This window comes from Solanum tuberosum, unplaced genomic scaffold (assembly GCF_000226075.1).
Source record: "Solanum tuberosum cultivar DM 1-3 516 R44 unplaced genomic scaffold, SolTub_3.0 scf00094, whole genome shotgun sequence".
NCBI classification, from domain to species: domain Eukaryota; kingdom Viridiplantae; phylum Streptophyta; class Magnoliopsida; order Solanales; family Solanaceae; genus Solanum; species Solanum tuberosum.
This window is the reverse complement of record NW_006239020.1, coordinates 986,106-998,337: the sequence shown is the minus strand read 5'-3', so window position 1 is coordinate 998,337 and position 12,232 is coordinate 986,106.

Below are 12,232 nucleotides of genomic sequence, written 5' to 3'. Positions count from 1 at the left end.
GCCTCACATGGGTCCTATGCATTAATAACTTGTTAAAATAATGAAGAATAGCCTTTTTAGTCAGTTTTAAAGAGTTTGGAAGTCAAACGTCAAGGGACGACCAAGACGTTCGGAAACTAGTCTTTTACGTGTTGGTGTGTTCTAGTATGTTGTTTATGTTTTTATGGGTTGTTCGGAGTCTAAAATAAGTGGAGGTGACCCTAGTGTCTTAATAAATGTTTTTAGGGTCAAAACGTTCGGGTACGACTCCCCGGGACCACCCTAAGGGTCCCCGAGGAGGACCCCAACCCTTGGCCAAGCAAGCTGCCAAGGCAGCTTGAAGTTGTTCATGGAGGGAGTGGCTTCGCGTTGCGGACCTGCTCCACCAATGGCCAAAAAGTGGCTCCGCGTCGCGGAGACACCGTGGACTCTACTATCTCAAATTTAATTTCTGGAAAACTTGTGGGAACACCTCCGCGTCGCGAACTTGTTTCTCGACGAAATATGCGAAAAATAAACTCAAGTTGGAGTTGTTTAAAAAGGTCCAACTAAGTGAGGGGTACTTTGGGTTATTATTATTTTAAAGGTATTAAAATATGTAAGAGGTGTTTTTGAATTCATTCTTCCAAAATCAAAAACCCCCAAAAGTTCTTTCTCTCTCTAAAGTTACTCTCAAGTTCAAGGAAGTAAGAAAGTGGAGATCTAGGGTTTCAATTGAGGGTTCCCTTCCACCCAAATTTTCATTGAGATTTCATCAATTGAGGTATGGTGGCTCTTCATCTAGTACTCATCTTCATCCTAGAGTCAATTTCAAAGGATTTTACAATGTTTTCAAAAAGTGATTAAAAGCTTGTTTTTGAATTCTCTCAAGGGTTCTTGCATGAAAAAGATTTGAAATGTTTGGGTATGGATTAATTGATGTTTCTTTGTGGTTTTTGAAAGAAATACTCCATGAACCCTTGTCTTCTACAAAACCCTAAAATTTGCTATGAGATGGGTCTATTTCTATAAACTCAAAGTTGATGGAATTATGTGTAAAGTGAATGCTATTAATATCTCTTGTGTTGTTTAATGTTTATTTATGATTAATTGTTGATAATTGATGAATTAAGGGTGGTAAGCCTTATGGGTGAAGTAGTGGTGATTTTGGCTATGGCTTTGGATTATGGTAAGAAGGCTTGAACTCTCTTTATTGAATTGATTGTTGCTGGTAGGTTGGATCCACCTTTGGTGGAAGTGTTATATTTTATTCTTGTGTGGTATTATTGTGAATTGTAGCCATGAAGGCATTGGTGAAGTTGTTGTATAATGTGGGAATATTGCATTGTTGTGAATTGAGGCCACGAAGGGCATTATATGAGTGTTATTACATTGTTGTATTATTATACACATATGAGGCTATATGTAAAGTCCTATATGAAGATATATGTAAAGTTTTTGTGAACCTATAATGTGAAGATGTTCTGATGGTATTAATGTGATATTGTATAAAGTGGTATTATGCTAATGTGAAAGCATGTTTCTCTTGAAATGGTGACATGTGGTGATGATGGACTATTATGAAGATAAGATGATGTTGTAGCTCATATGCTAGACTTGAGTATCTTGTCTTCTGTCATGAAAAGGTTGATTATGTATATGAGTATATCAATGTTTGGTTGGGCTATGACTGAGTAATGGAGCTCTTCCTATAAATGCTAAAAGAGGAATTCTAGGCCAAGACTTGAATTGGCAAGACTTAAGCATAGTGCCTTTTCATGAGTCTAGCTTTCCTAAGTAAATGTATAACCTTGAATGATGGGCCTTAGGGTGATGTTCCCTTCTTGAGTGAAATGCTTAGAGATGGATGGAGCCGGAACGGAATGAGAATCCTTATCTAAGAAAGTCAAATGAACTATCCTTATGAACCTAGATTGGCTATGACTAAGAAATGGGGCCTTTCTTGGGAAGAGGTACTATGAGTCGGTTGAACTAGAAAAGGAACCCTCTCTAGTACATATGTGATTGAATACTCTATGGAAACCAAGGCTAAGCACCGAGTGGATGTGGTTAGGATGGTGGCCTAGTTGGGCATGAGATTAGGCACAATGAACATCCTTGGACATCTCTTAAACCATGTGCCAACATGGGTTGCTTTTAGTTCTACCCTTGGCAAGTAGAACAACCTCCACGGAGTAGGATAGACTCCGGATTCCATACCTTGCTAGTGTGGTCTATGTCGGTTAAGGCCTATTTCCATCATATGGGATGTGCAATCTAGTATTGGATAGGTTCTACAACGTGTAGGTAGTAGTATGGGATGCTATCTACACATGGCACGAGTAGGCTTAGAAGATACCAAAGTGAGTTCCCTAAGACTTAGGTCTATTATGTGATTGTCCCCTTTATGCTTGTGTGTCTCCTAAATGGTTTTATAAAGAATGTTGACTCAGTATGTTATAATGTAATGATAAAACCCTTGTCTATGGTAACTCTTAGGAACACTTAGGTGTATATGAAGAGGTTTTATGGGCGGTCACTTCATTATTCACTTAAGTGTGGCTTAGGGTGACTTGAGATAGAGGCTTAAATGGTAATGAAGGACTTACTTTGCTATCTTTTTTAAGTATTGAGTTGTAAATGATGTGAATATGGTCTTATTTGTGAATGGTGACTTGAAATGTGGGTTTATGCTTGTGGTTGTAAAGGTTTGTTAAAGGTCTTAAAAGCATACATTCCTTGTAAATGTCCGTTGTGCATGTTTTCTTGCATGGTCGTCATACTTAGTACTTATTGTACTAATTCCATATTTCTCTATTGTTACAAGTGTAGGTGGTGGAAAGTGAAGAGATTTTTTGAGGAAGCTTGGGATATTGACTATTTCTCAAGATTTCTAGTATTTCCACTTAGACATTGTATAAGACTTATATTTTGTTGTAAAGGGTCGTGCCCCTAAGATGTTCTATTCGTGTCTAAGATGGTACATGAGACTTAGAAATTCTACTTCGTTACATTTGAAAGATTTTATGAGTATTATGAATTTGTTTTAAAAAGTGTTTAAATTCCTTGCGGTTTTTATTACCGAATGCGATGAATGAATTCTAAGAGGCTTGTATTAGACCTCCGAGAGGTCGAGTACGCATGTTACGACTTGGGGGTGCTCTCGGGTCATTACACTAAGTTTCAAAAAATTATATCGGTGTTCAAGACTCTATGTATAAATCTTCCTCTAGTGGAGGCATCATTGGAAATGCCGGGCTAAGCAAAGTTCATGAAATAATTAGTCACCAAGAAGAGGAGTACGGATTTTGAAATAGTTGAGGTATATCATAATTGTAGTGCCATCATGACAAGCAATGTGGTTATCAAGAAAGCTGATCCGGGGGCATTCACCATTCCATGTACTATTAAGATGCTTCAATTTGCCAAAGCCTTGTTTGAATTGGGGCAAGTACCAACTTGATGTCTTATGCTATTTACAAACAACTTTGGTTAGGAGAACCTAAATCCACAACCATGCAGCTACTCCTGATCGATCTATCAAGCGTCCCATTGGCATACTTTATGATATTTTGGAAAAAGTGGATAGATTTATTTTTCCAGCCGACATTGTTATTTTGGATTGGGAGATTGACACTGAGGTACCTATTATATTAGGTAGGCCATTTTTGGCTACTGGAAGAGCCCTTGTGGATGTAGAAAGTGGTCAATTGAAATTTTGGGTAAATGATAAGGAAGTTAGTTTCAATCAGTGCAAATCGATGAAACAACCAAGTGATATTCATGAATTTTCAACCATTGATGTGATTAATGAAGTGGTGGCTAAAATAAGTGAGATGTTTTCTTTGGGGGAAGCTCTCGCTGCCGTCCTTTCAAATTATGATGAAGAGAAGATTCAATATTATGATGAAGTTGTGGCTGCTCTATCGGGGTTGGGGTCTTACTCTAAAAGTCCATTGAAACTCGACATTGATCTTAAAAATTGAGAAAACCCTCCTGCTAAACCATCCATCGAAGAGCCACCAAAGCTTGGGTTAAAAGTGCTTCCATCCCACCTTCGGTATGTGTTTTTGGGGGCGAACAACACCTTGCCCATTATCATTGCTCCAGACTTGCTTAAGTGGCAAATTAAATTACTTGTTGATGTGTTTAAATGATACATCAAAGCTATTGGATGGACAATTGATGATATTGTGGGGATTCCCCCTGAAATTCGCACTCATAAAATCCAATTGGATAGTGAAGGTAAACCAAGCGTGTAGCATCAATGGAGGTTAAACCCACCAATTCACGAAGTGGTGAAGAAAGAAATCATTATGTGCCTCGATGCAGGTGTGGTATACCCCATTGCAAATAGCAAATGGGTGAGTCTCGTACAATGTGTGCCAAAAAAAAGGAGGAATTACGGTAGTTCCAATTGAAAAAGGGGAATTTGTACCTATAAGATCGGTCACTGGATGGCGTGTATGCATGGACTACTGGAAATTGAATGCATGGATTGAAAAAGATCATTTTCGTATGCCATTTATGGACCAAATGCTTGATAGGCTTGCGAGGCGTGGATGGTATTTATTTTTACACGGTTATTTCGGGTACAACCAGATTTACATTGCACCGAAAGATTAGGAGAAAACCACGTTTACATGCCCCTATGGAACTTTTGCTTTCAAGAGAATGCCTTCTGAGTTGTGCAATGTGATGAGTCCACAAGTTGGACTCATTTAGGGCTTTATTTTGATAGAAATAGTGTCCTCAAATGCTTATTTTTTTCAATATCTGATGAAAACTCTTAAGTTTCAGGTATTTGAAATTTTGGTGGAAGCATGGACACTTAGGCGCAAAAAGGAACACAAAAGGCTGAAAAGAACAAAGAAGCTGAAGCCTGCGTATCGCCAAGCACACTTGGCAACTCGCCGAAGGGACGCACTCCGCTCTTTGTACATGTACGCGAAGCCCTGAAGGAGAAGGATAAAAAAGGCAATGAAAGGAGCAGTCGGCACTTCGCCGAATAGTTCCATGAAGCAGTACTATACCGCCCAATGACACAGAGCACGACGACGTTGAAGGCTAGTGCAAGACGGCGACGAACTACACCAAAGGGCGAATCGCTGAGTTAATCAGCGATTCCGACTAACTTCGCCGAAAGATCCGCCAACACTATTTTTTGAAGTCTATAAATACTAAACTTGTTATTAATTTTTAAAGAGTCGAACATTAATTTTAATTTCCAGAATATAATAGTAGTTTTTTGTACATTTTCTCTCAAGTTTGGAGAGGGTTTTGGAAGACTTGAAGAAAGACGGATTTCATCTTCCCCAAGTTGGAAGTGGGGTCTTCTCCATTCTTCTTTCTTTGCTTAAATCAAAGTATAATTTCTAATACCCATTTGATTTTTGTATCATTTTAGATGTATTTTATTATTTCTTGATGTGTGGCTAAAAACCCCCATTCTTGGGGTGTGATTTAGCAAATATGTGTTGATATTGGTGTTGGGTCTTGCTTGATGATAGGATATATGTATTTTAATGGTGATTTAACCTAGTGGTTGTGGTTTTATTTACTGGTTTTGTAGTTGCAAATACAAAACCACCCATGTGTTTTCGGCTTGCCCGAGAGGGAGGTCGCGAAACCAAGACCGCTAGACTGATGGCCTAAGGAGTGGGTCGACATGAGGTTCAGCCCGAGAGGGTGAGCCCTAGTCCCATATCCTAACACACACATCGAGAGAGTGAGTGGGGTAAGGAGTAGGCTGGCCTTCATGGAGCAAATGGGTGTCCGAGAGGAACACATTTGAAATGAGGTAAGTTTCCCAAGAGGGAACTTATTTCCATCTAAAGCTTAGCCTAGTAACTATTATCTTGCAAATTTCCTATTGAAGGCATGTACCCAACGATTTATCTCAACTTGTATTGCGGTCACACCCCAAGAACTCTTCCCCATACTTGATTTTCTTGTTATTTTCGCTGTTTTTTACTACTTGTGATTAAACCCCTAAATCGATATTTGACACTTTTGTGTCAGCCCCCTTTTAATTTATTATGTTTTTAATTGTTAATATCTTTACCTACGACTAGTTAGAACTAAATTTTATTTTTCTATCAATTCTCAAAACCACTACCTTGGGACACAACCCTAACCTTTAGTTGGGTTACTATATTATCGATGATCGTAGACACTCGTATCGTAGGTTAGTGTCGTTGGTCACGATAAGCATCAAAATTGCCCCGCTGCCGGGGAATGGTATTATTTGAGAATTTTTAGATTAGTAGAATTTTTGTTCTTCTTAGTTGTAGTTCACTAACTTAATTCTTAGTTTTGTTTTGTGATTTGTCGGAATCTAAATAAGTGAAAGCGAGAAATATTCGGAAGCCAATGGAGTTTCTTCCATTAGAGGTAATGATCTATCGGGATCGTATCCTAACCTTCAAGCAATTGGAGGATGAGCGGATCCATGAGACATGGGCAAGATTCAATGAACTGCTAACTCAATGCCCCACTCATGGAATTCCCGGTACAATCCTCCTTGATTTCTTCTACCAAAGTTTTGGCCCCAGAAACAAGATGTTGATTGACCAACTCCTTTCTGGCGGGACATTAAATCAGCCATATATAATAACAGTCCAACTGCTTGACAATATGGCTAAAATGAGCCAAGAGATTGAAAAGGATCTCTTGATGACCGTACTAATGACTCAAATGGATGAGTTAAAAAGAAATATGGTGAAGGTCGAAGCTCATTGCAAAAGGAAGGATAAATACATCCCCCCATAATAGAAGAAACAATGAGAACAAGGAGATCAAACGCATCGAGGGAATGCTCTCAACAATTCTCCGCAAGGTGACCGAGCAAGACAGAAAGCTGGAGGGATTGAAAAAGGACATCAAAGGAATGAAATGAATTATTTGGACTCATTCTAAAGATGTCCAACTGCTCGAGGACATGATGAGTCATGCGTTGCCTCAACTCCATCCGCAGAAAAATAGGGGTTGGCCTAATGAGGACATGGCCAACTCCAATAACGAAACTTAAGCAATGACTTGTATCATGCCACGATGGTAAATAAGGCACTTCTTGGGAGGCAACCCAAGGTCTTAAATGTTTAGGGTTTTACATTTATGAATAATGGTGTGTTGTGTTGCAGGTTAAAACGAAGAAAGAGTGGAAAATTTCAGGTTGGCAATCAGAAAGTCCATCTCGCGAGTGGCCAAACAGGTTTGCGAGCATGACTGGATTCACCATTTGGCTCAATACAAATTTGAAGAGAGCCTGTAAAACTCGGCAAACTCAAAAAGCAACTCGGCGTATCGCCAACCTATTTGGCGATCTCGATGCAGACCATTGAAATTCACCATCTGGAAATTGAAGATTTTGAAAAAAGGGCGGGATAAATGACATCTTGGCGAATCGCCGAGTGGGTTGGCGAGTGCGACTAACGTCGCCAAATGGACACAAATTGAACAACATATATTGCCAACAATCACCCTTCTTCATTGTTTCTCACTTTCAAACTCCATAACTTCACACCAAGTTAGTAATTTACATTTTCTCACCTTAAAATAGTACTTTAGTCGCGGATAAGCGCTTGGAACTCAGATTTTCATTGCCACCTAGAATTACAATTTTGTTTACTCAGCAAAAAAGGTTAGTTTCTGGAAAACGCCCTTTTGCTTTTGAAAGGATCAACCTCATCTGCAATCTAGGTGTCCATAAATGCATGCTAGATCTCTTTGATATGAGTAGAAATTTTTGAATGCCTGCTTCTGATTTGTAAATTGGCGCCTATCTGTTTTTAGTTCGAATTCCTTTTTCACTCTGCTTATCTTGAAACTAAATGTTATGAACTATGAATAATTGGTGTTAACCATGAATGGGTGCTATGGGTTTGGGCAGAATTTCATTAATGCATAGTTTAATTTTGTTTTTGGGTTTTGTCCGATCGATTTTGAGAAGTGAGTTGAATCTCAGGCACGTTAAATCAGCCGACGAGCTGAGTTGTGCTCGCCGAATCACTCGGCGGTTCACCTACTAGCCCTAAATAGCCCTTAATTTCATATCTTAAGCACTGTGGGCTCTGTAACTTTCGGTGGACATATTCATGATCGCCAAAGAGGTTCGGCGATTCGCTGATTAAATCGGTGAGTCTGTCTGCAATTGTGTGCTACAATGTAATTACTTACTATTCTCTCTAACTTTTTGTAGATATGGCAAAACGATCTACCAGAGGAAGGGAAAAAGGAATTGTGATAAGTGGAAATGCACCTCCACCCAGGGGCAAAGCGACCAAAACTTCAAAAAGCAAGGGAAGGGCAAAACCTTCGAATTATCCGATGCAAGCTCTGACAGCACATGTTTCTACACCACCGAGCCACCCACATATAACAGTGAGAGTGCGGAGTTTGATGAAGACTACGAGACAGAGGCAAGGAGGGCTGAGCTACGTTCCAAAATAGTATATGATCCACATCGGATCAGAGATAGTCAATCCATCACTCCAACTCCTCTAGCTTGAAAGCAAGCATTAGTGTTGGCACCTCCAGTACAAGGTCCCCAACATGGATCAACGAATAGATCAAAGGCGGACGGACTGAGAACTGTCATTGAGGAGAAATGGCTTTCCATAGATGGGGTTATTGATAGGTATCCAAAGGTGATGGAGTGCCTGAAACACCACAAGTTCCAAATCTTCACAACGCATCGCGGCTCTTACGTACCAAGCTGGGTTAGAGAGTTGTACGATGCATACAGTGCATTGGTACCTCAACGGAAAAGGCTAATCTCATCTTTTAAAGGAGTTGACTACGTGGTTATCCAAGGAGGGAAGGTAGCCTGTGACAATGAGTCTATCAATACAACTTTGAGTATGTCCGATAAGATTAATGACCACTGCCAGCATTTGATCAGGACACAGAAGCTGGATGCAATGAAAAAGTGGTTAGCTCCGCTAGTCTCAGATGATAATGCCCCGACATGGTTAGCAGAATGAGTTCCAATTGAGAAGAAAAATCTTAACATAGTTGCACGATACTGGTTCAAATTCATCAGCAGCACAGTTATGCCATCACAAAATGAATCAATCCTTCGTCATGCTATGGTAGCTTGCCTTGGATGCATCATGGAGAAAACCAGGATATATCTCGGATGATCATTTCCTCTGAGATCCATATGCGTGCAAAGTAGATCCAGACATCTCTTCTCTTCTCGGTATTAATCACTGAATTATGCAAAAGAGCTCGGGTACCTAGAGATGCAACGAAGGATGTGGAAGTGGCTGCCACCACCTCCACTAGTATCCGAAAGATCGAAAAATGAATATCTTAACGACCAAACAGAAGGAAACTGTGGCCACTAGATCTATACCTGTAGAGGTATCTTTGCCTACGTCAGCCCCTGGGCCTTCAGGTATAACTGATGTCATTACCACTCCTTCTGACCTTACAGGTCCCTCTGCTGCTTCATTACCACCCATACCTACGGCTGTAGTTGCCTCTTGTGAGACGATCACTCAGGTATCCTTGATCCGAATGGGACAGCTTGCCCAATCGGCTAATTGTCAGACTGCCAACATAGAAAGCTCCATTCCAGGCATGATTCAGGTTGCCCTCGATAATGTTGTGAGACCACTAAACACTACTATTGATGCTCTAGAGGCTAGGATAGTAGTGTGTGAGCACGATAAAGGAGCCACAGAGGAAGTAACATCCTTAAAGGTCGCCATTGTAGAGTTGAAGAAAGATGTGGACTACCTTAAGTCCACTGATATATCTATGATCTTTGGAACAGTGGAAGTTCCAGATGTGTCCGAAATGCCTCAGACTGCCACAGGATATGGAACTGGAATGAAGCATACAGGTGACCCTGAATTAGAAGAAGAAACTGACGAAGAGATATTTGAGGAAGTTACAGCGGTCGACATAGCCGAGACTGAAGAGATCATGATAAATGTTGTTGTGCAAGCTTCTTTGGCAAAGTCTCCTGCTGTGGGATCCAATGGAGTTGGTCCGTCTGGTGGCCACTACGGATACTGATGCCATGATAGATGGAGCAACCGCAAAGCCAGGATCACTTCTTTACCTCTCTGTCTTTCTTTACTTGCCTTTTGGATTCTGTATTATTTGCATTTGAGGACAAACACTTTTATTTGTGGTAGGGTGAGGTTCACCTTTTGTGTGCTATTTGTGATTTGTGTTTTGTATATATTTGGGCTGTTCTGTTTAAAATTGTGTTTACACTGCTTTTCGTGGATGTTTGAGCTTATGGCTCCTTTTATTTTAAATTACAAAACAATTTTGACCCTTTCGAAAAATAATTATTATTTTTCAAAAAAAATTGCCACCACTTGTGTTGAATGTGGTTGTTCTCGTACAAATTTAAGTCTCGGTTTCGATCAATATCAATGACTTAAATAGTGCTCTCAATTGAACGAACATGAATATGCGGCTGGGATGAGACCAAATGAAGTTGCCTAGATAATATGTGAACTCTTTGCATCTCGTTGTGATAAGCCATTTATCGAATTGATTTTCTCTTATGATGATCGTTGCACACTAGCGAAAGTGTATAGTCTTGTTTGGCATTAGTGTCATGCCATGTGTGATAAGCTTACTTTGAACCTTGCATGAATAAACCTATAATTTGCCATGTTAGTCTGATTGAATTAGTAAGGTGTGCTCTTGAAATTATCTTAGACAACTTTAAAGAGTGTGAGCCAATTTGACATATACCTTTTTTGTGACCTACCCGTGAGCGTGTGAAACTCTTTTGAACATCCTTTGAGCCTTACCTTTCTTTGGAAGAAACTTGATGAAAACCAGACATTTCTTAACCCATCACCCATAATCCTCATGAAGTTGTGTTTACTTTGAATAGCCAACTTAAGCCAAAAGCCTAAGTTGGGGGTGTGGTGAAAAGAGAAGGCAAATCAAGAAGTGCAAGAAAGTCCCTCTTACCCATGATTTTGAGAAAAAAGGAACCCCTCCATATAAAAAAAAAAGAGAAAAGAAAAGACAAAAGAAAAAGAAAAAGAATGAAAAAGAAAGTTGTGGAATAAAGTACAAAAGAAATGTGGACTCCTAACAATTCACGGGAAGCGAATAATAGGATGACTGATAAGCACTAAAGAGAAAATGATGAAGGAAAAGGGAAGGAAGTGTTGTGAGCACCACATTCATGAGGATCTTTAGTCACTAAGCCTAAATGACCATACATTTGCACTGAGCCATATTACAAGCCTTAGAAAGACCGTTTTGATCTTGAGCAAGCCAAACCGAAGGTTGATTGCAAAATAAGGACAAACCTATGGGTGAAAACATGCATTGTGTTCCTCTTTTTGAGTGTGAGCGTTGCATCTGATTCTTGATCTTAAATTGATTTACCCTTGTGCGTGAATATGGAATCATTCTTTGTGTGAGGGCAATAAGATACTGTTGTTGAGCTTGAACTTGCATTAGTAGCAAGTATCGTGAGCATGAGAAAACTTTGATAGTGGTGTGTCACAACTTGAATCTTTGGGTACACAATTGATCTTCGCATAAGTAATTTGAGTCTTGTTGTGTATGTTCAAGATTTAGTCTTTTGTAGCACTATTTGAGACACCTTGTTGAACGGCTGAACTTGAGTTTGCTTGAGAACAAGCAAACGTTTAAGTTTGGGGTGTTGATGATTCCACAAATTGGACTCATTTAGGGCTTTATTTTGATAGAAATAGTGTCCTCAAATGCTTATTTTGTCTCAATATCTAATGAAAACTCTTAAGTTTAAGGTATTTGAAGTTTTGGTGGAAGCATTGACACTTAGACGCAAAAAGGAACAAAAAGGCTGAAAAGAATGAAGAAGTTGAAGCCTGCGTATCGCCAAGCACTTGGCGATACGCCAAAGGGACGCACTCCGCCCTTTGTTCCAGTACGCAAAGCCCTGAAGAAGAAGGATAAAAAAGGCGATGAAAGGAGCAGTCAGTGCTTCGCCGAATAGTTTCGCGAAGCAGTACTATACGGCCCAATGACACAGAGCACGACGACGTTGAAGGCTAGTGAAAGACGGTGATAAACTACACCAACGGACAAATCGCCGAGTTAATCGGCGATTCCAACTAACCTCACCGAATGATCAGCCAACACTATTTTTTGAAGTCTATAAATACTAAACTTGTTATTAATTTTTAAAGAGTCGAACATTAATTTTAATTTCCAGGATAGAATAGTACTTTTTGGAAATTTTCTCTCAAGATTGGAGAGGGTTTTGGAAGACTTGAAGAAAGAAGGATTTCATCTTCCCCAA